This window comes from Triticum urartu, chromosome 3A, assembly GCF_056163025.1.
Source record: "Triticum urartu cultivar PI428250 chromosome 3A, HENAU_Tu73, whole genome shotgun sequence".
Classification (NCBI taxonomy): domain Eukaryota; kingdom Viridiplantae; phylum Streptophyta; class Magnoliopsida; order Poales; family Poaceae; genus Triticum; species Triticum urartu.
Genome location: NC_141875.1, coordinates 88,986,090 through 88,993,140, shown reverse-complemented (window position 1 = coordinate 88,993,140; position 7,051 = coordinate 88,986,090). Strand labels below are relative to the sequence as shown.

Sequence of the window (7,051 nt, the reverse complement as noted above, 5' to 3'; positions counted from 1 at the left end):
AGCCAGGCCGGCGTGGGGCGCGCCACCGCTCCACCGCACCCTCCGTCCACCAGCACCTCCATATACCGCCATCCATCCAATCCATCACCACCTCGCGCCGCTGCACCATCCATCAGCGCCACCCCTTCACCACCATTGCTCACGCGCCCTACCAGACCAGGGGTCTGGTGCCCCGCGCGACCTTGCCTTCTGCGCTGCCTTCTTCCTCCCCTGCCTCGCTGCTGCCCTTCTTCTTCCCCTCGCTGCTCCTCCACCTCTCTCCTCCTCCTTCAATCCCTTTGTTGCTGCTCTTCTTCTACCGCGCCCCCTTGCTGATCTCTCACGCTGCTACTCCTCCCCTCATCATGTTGTTGTTTCCTTCTTCTCCTGTCGCTGCTCTCTTCTTCCTTTGCCTCTAGTTGATGCTCCTAATCTTCTCTGAACCCCAGCCTGCTGCTCTTTCTTCTCCCTACCTCGCTGCTGCTCTGCCCTCTGCTGCTGTACCTCTCCTCTCCAACTCGCCCCCTGCCGATCTTCTCCATCACCTACATCATATACAGCTGCAAGCCTGAAGATTGACTGGGAATTAATCTTTGAATCTCTCCCTTCTCTTGCTACTGTACTCTGAATTTTCTGTAATAGGAGTGGTGTAGGACTTGTAAGGTTCAGATTTTGATAAGTGTTTGCAACCAATTAGTTTGTTCAGTTCGTACTGGTTAAATATCATGTCATGAATTCTATGTTCTGAATAGTGGATTTCTTTTCTGTCGAAACAAAGTGATGTCTAACATTTTGTCTTGGTAATTAGTGTTCTGTTAGAACTTATGCATGTTCACCCTTTGTATTTTAATTCCAGTTCATGTATGTGTTGTCACAGTGCGTCCCCTTTTCTGTAGAAATATATTCAGTTTTGTAGTCCACGTATTAGTTCAAGTTCTTGTGAGATAAATGTGTGTGATTTATATACATATGTGTGTGTCTTTGATATGATACATATATTCTGTCCTACAACCTTGTTTCTTCCCTCTGTTCATGTTTGATAGTTATAGATGTGTCCTTGTCATGTTACATTCATGTCCTTTTACTTATGTTGTCATTGATGTCAGCTTGTGTTAGTATTTTAGTTTCTCAAGTTTTATGAATATACCAAAAAGACAGAGAATATAATCTAAATCTCCCTTTGCTTATTTTCATTTACTTTGTCATCGATTTTCCGACGATCTTAGATACTTTAGGTTTATTTTCCCTATATTCGTCACTTAAATTCTCTAGCCTAGCTTTAGCCGAGCATAGTCACTGTCGCCTAGTCCCTGTGGAGAACACGACACATCCGTAGTTTGGGCGCAAAAACCCTGCTATATTACACCTGATCATTTTGGCGCCATTGCCGGGGACTAGAGTCGTGCGACCGTGTTAGGCTATAGACTAGGTTTTTCTTGTTTTTCCCTTTGTGCTATATATATGTGATATATCTCTAACCCCTAACCCTTGTTCAAGTTATTTTCTCTTTCTTTGCTTCGTCATTCTGCAGGTTATTGCATCTTCTCAGATATGGCTTACTATTCAGATCATCATGCTTTTGCGAGCAACACTACAAACAGCACGGAAAGTATTCAAGACTTGATAAGTAAGATTTCCCATTGATTAGATGATTTAGCTCAGCGGCGAGAAATAGTTTTTGAGGGTAGGCCTAGCTCTTATGATCCTTATTCTGGAGGCTATCCTTATGTTGCTCCTACCTGCCATATTTGTGGATTTCAGGGCCATTCGCCCGCTGAATGTCAGCATGGTTACTCTCACCCTCCAGATTGTTTTGGCATGAGCTTCGCTCAAGAGCATAGCTCATACCAAAGCAATTACTCACATGGGTGGCCTAAAAACCTGAATATGTCATATAGGAGCAACAACCCTGAGATCTCATCGTTTGCCTCTAGTTATCCAATGCAGGGATTTAGGTACAATGACGAGAGCAACAACTATGCACCACAACAATGCTATTCACCTCCTACTCATATACCTCAACACCAGGAGATGTTGCCAATGGAGTTAAATGGTCCTCCATTTGGTCAACCAACACCTTCAACACAAGTGCCCACACAAGATGATTTTGATGATGTAGACAAGCTCACATAGCTTAGTCTCGAGTTCACTTGGAGTGCTGAAGATGATCCAATGAGGCCGGTGATACTAGAGGAAATGAAGAAGATCAAGAGTGGAAAAGAGCTAGTGGAAGAAGTAAGGAAGATTGAGAAGAACATCAACGCTGGCAGTACTATCTCCTCCCTCCTTGAGCTGAGTGTTGCCGAGATTCCCCTTGATACATGTGAGGTTCCAATACCGTCACATCCAGCTGAGCAAGATAGTAAGAGTCCAGAGGAAGAAAGACCTCAGATTGAAGAAGAAATACTTGAAGACAAGGAACAAGATGATCCAGAGCTCGAACAACAAAGTGATCAAGTTGAAGACTCATCATCTATTACTCTTGAAGAAGCAAAAGAAGTTGATTTGATTGAAGATGAAGAACCGGAAATGCATTTGCCCATCGTCATACAGGAGCGTGATTTAGCAGGTTTATCCAATCCTCTTGATGACATGCTTCCTTATGAGATCTTTGTTGCTACTTTGCATTGCGTTATACCATCAATTAAGCTAGATTTGAAAAATTATTTGCTTGGACATGATCATACATACACTTTTGGTGGCATTGCTCTCATTCCCGATGATGACACTTATTTTCCTTATGCTAGTCCTATGCTTAATGAAACATATTATTCCCATACTAGTCTTGAGCTTAATGATAAATTTCATCCTCATGTTAGTGTCGACCTTGCTGATTTCTACCATCCTAAACATGTGCTTTATAGCTATGCTTATGTAATTGGATATTCGATTGATGACTTGGAGGGTATTATCCCTACCACTTGCATTGTCTCTTTGGTTGAGTGCCTTTTCAGGTTTTTGCTTGTGCACGAATCAATACATGTTGACCAGGTTCGAGGTGACATTCCTTGGGACCCTGGTGGACTCAGAGCATGGGGATGAGGAGAAGCAAGGGGGCACACACGAAGAAGAGTGAAGCTGGAGCATCCATGAGGAAGCAAAAGGAGAAGAGCTGCAACTTAGAGAGTGATCAAGCGAGTGCTACATCATCAAAGCCCGGTGAGCTATTTCATGACCCATTCCGAGTATATCATCCATTGATACATGCTGAAATCAAATGTTATTTGGGTTGCTTATTAAGCCATTTCTTAAATGTTGCCCGACTGAATTTTATTTGACATATGGTGCTTGATGAGAATATGCGAACCGATTGTTGAATGCCATGTAAACTAGTGATCTACATATTGCGTGCTTTGCTGAAATTAGTGAGAACTATTAGTTTTGAGTGCTCAAATCCCTAGTACACTAGAAAACTTAATCATTTTCTGCTTTTACCTCGATACACCTAGATCATTAAGTGTCAGATGCTGAGTTTGTGCCTAATGTGTTCCCATTCAGAGCAATCACTTACCACTATGGATTAGCATGCTATGTTCTCTGGATCGGTAGCATGTGAACCGGACCTGGTTGAGTGATGATTCTTGTGTTTGTTCATTAAAATAGGCATATCTTATAGTGTATAATTATATGATCTACCTAACAGTAGCATGTCATGTTCCCTGGATCGGTGGCTTGTGAAATCTGGTTGGATCGGATAGGAGTTAATTATATTAAAAAAATGTAATTGTCGAACCAGGTGTATACCATGTTCTCGGGATCGGTGGTATGTTCCTTTGGGGAGACAAACTAAAAAAATACCAATAATTGGTCGAGCCAGGTGTATACCATGTTCTCGGGATCGGTGGTATGTTCCTATGGTGAGACTAATAATAATAATCATTGCTTTATTTCAGTAAATAAGTGATTTGATCACAAGATTTAATTCAAGTTCCTTTTGTTCTCAAGATCATGCTCTCTTTAGGAACCTTTGGCATAATCAGCATTTGAACTTGCTAATCTTCTTGCATCATTGTAAAAGTTGAAAATGATTGAGTCTACTAGTATCCTATTGCTTTGTAGCACACTTAACCATTGATTTTCACTAGCTAAGTCCAAAGCATGCGATGTTTGGAGATCTACTTTACTGGGACTTGTGCGAGAACAAAAGAAGTTACCAGGGGCAAGCTAAAGAAGTAGGAGGATCTTCTTGTGAAGAAAGAAGAGAAGTAAGATGGCCAAATCACAAAGTGCAGATGAGAGGAGGGGAACAAAATCCCTAGGCGCTGGAGGGATCCAATGGGGCCTGGCACATCTCCCCTCTCGTCTCCTTCTCCACCTTCGGCCGCCGCCACAGCCAGGCCGGCGTGGGGCGCGCCACCGCTCCACCGCACCCTCCGTCCACCAGCACCTCCATATACCGCCATCCATCCAATCCATCACCACCTCGCGCCGCTGCACCATCCATCAGCGCCACCCCTTCACCACCATTGCTCACGCGCCCTACCAGACCAGGGGTCTGGTGCCCCGCGCGACCTTGCCTTCTGCGCTGCCTTCTTCCTCCCCTGCCTCGCTGCTGCCCTTCTTCTTCCCCTCGCTGCTCCTCCACCTCTCTCCTCCTCCTTCAATCCCTTTGTTGCTGCTCTTCTTCTACCGCGCCCCCTTGCTGATCTCTCACGCTGCTACTCCTCCCCTCATCATGTTGTTGTTTCCTTCTTCTCCTGTCGCTGCTCTCTTCTTCCTTTGCCTCTAGTTGATGCTCCTAATCTTCTCTGAACCCCAGCCTGCTGCTCTTTCTTCTCCCTACCTCGCTGCTGCTCTGCCCTCTGCTGCTGTACCTCTCCTCTCCAACTCGCCCCCTGCCGATCTTCTCCATCACCTACATCATATACAGCTGCAAGCCTGAAGATTGACTGGGAATTAATCTTTGAATCTCTCCCTTCTCTTGCTACTGTACTCTGAATTTTCTGTAATAGGAGTGGTGTAGGACTTGTAAGGTTCAGATTTTGATAAGTGTTTGCAACCAATTAGTTTGTTCAGTTCGTACTTGTTAAATATCATGTCATGAATTCTATGTTCTGAATAGTGGATTTCTTTTCTTTCGAAGCAAAGTGACGTCTAACATTCTGTCTTGGTAATTAGTGTTCTATTAGAACTTATGCGTGTTCACCCTTTGTATTTTAATTCCAGTTCATGTATGTGTTGTCACAGTGTGTTCCCTTTTCTGTAGAAATATATTCAGTTTTGTAGTCCATGTATTAGTTCAAGTTCTTGTGAGATAAATGTGTGTGATTTGTATACATATGCGTGTGTCTTTGATATGATACATATATTCTATCCTACAACCTTGTTTCTTCCCTCTGTTCATGTTTGATAGTTATATATGTGTCCTTGTCTTGTTACATTCATGTCCTTTTACTTCTGTTGTCATTGATGTCATCTTGTATTACTATTTTAGTTTCTCAAGTTTTATGAATATACCAAAAAGACAGAGAATATAATCTGAATCTCCCTTTGCTTATTTTCATTTACTTTGTCGTCGATTTTCCGAAACGATCTTAGATACTTTAGGTTTATTTTCCCTGTATTCGTCACTTAAATTGTCTAGCCTAGCTTTAGCCGAGCATAGTCACTGTCGCCTAGTCCCTGTGGAGAACACGACACATCAGTAGTTTGGGCGCAAAAACCCTGCTATATTACACCTGATTAGATACCCTCCACGGTGGACAGGGATGATGTGATACTCGACAAAAGACCCAAGTCCGCCTCTTTTAAACTAGCGGACGAAATAGTCGAATTCCAGGTCCACCCAACGGATCCTAAAAAATAGCAACCATTGGGGCACAGCTGAACCCCACAACAGATGCCGCACTACGGGAGTTCTTGCACAAGAATTGGGACATCTTCGCCTGGCATCCTTCAGACATGCCAGGAATCCCATGCAGGCTGGCCGAGTAACATTCTAAAGGGGTTCAAGCCGGTCAAGCAGACTCTTCGGCATTTCTCTGAGCCTAAGCGACAAGCCATGGGAGAAGAGCTAGCCAAGTTACTCGAGGTCGGATTCATTAGAGAAATAAAACATCCGGACTGGCTAGCAAACCTGGTGATGGTACCAAAGAAGGACAAATCCTGGCGCCTATGTGTCGATTTCAAGGACCTTAACAAGGCTTGCCCCAAGGATCCCTTCCCCCTCCCCGCATCGATCAAATTATCGACGCTACCACAGGACACGACTCATTGTGCTTCCTCGACGCATACTCCGGATACCATCAAATTAAGATGGTGGAGCCCGATCAAGCTGCAACGGCATTCATCACTCCATACGGCGCCTTCTGTTTTAACACCATGCCTTTCGGGCTCAAAAACGCCGGTGCAACCTATCAACGCATGATTCAGACATGCCTGGAACCACAAATCGGCAAAACAGTGGAGGCATACGTAGACGACGTGGTCATTAAAACAAGACACGTCGAATCCTTAATAGATGACTTGAGGCTCACGTTCAACAACCTTCGAACATATGACATCAAGCTCAATCCAGAACAATGCGTTTTCGGCATGCCCGCCGGAAAGCTCTTGGGCTTCATCATCTCCAATAAAGGAATTGAAGCAAATCCAACTAAAATCCGAGCTTTGTCATAGTTGGCTATCCCAACAGACCTCAAGAAAATCCAGAAGTTAACTGGATGCGTGGTTGCCTTAAGCCGCTTTATCTCCCGATTAGGAGAAAAGGCACTACCTCTTTATCGCCTTCTTCAATGCACCGAATGTTGGGGAACGTTGCAGAAAACAAAAAATTTCCTACTCGTTTCACCAAGATCATCTAGGAGTTCATCTAGCAACGAGTCATTGGATGCATCTACATACCTTTGTAGATCGCGCACGGAAGCGTTCAAAAGAACGGTGATGATGTAGTCGAACACGACGTGATCCAAATCACCGATGACCAAGCGCCGAACGGACGGCACCTCCGCGTTCAACACACGTACGGGACGGGAGACGTCTCCTCCTTCTTGATCCAGCAAGGGGGAAGGAGAGGTTGACGAAGATCCAGCAGCACGACGGCGTGGTGGTGGATGCAGGGCGTCACAGTAGC

The 7,051-nt window shown here is 44.5% G+C and overlaps 1 pseudogene; it reads left to right on the top strand.

Moving 5' to 3' along the window:
- The first annotated feature begins 2,029 nt into the window (after positions 1–2,029).
- On the top strand, positions 2,030–3,021 carry LOC147978707 (uncharacterized; annotated as a pseudogene).
- Positions 3,022–7,051: the final 4,030 nt, after the last annotated feature.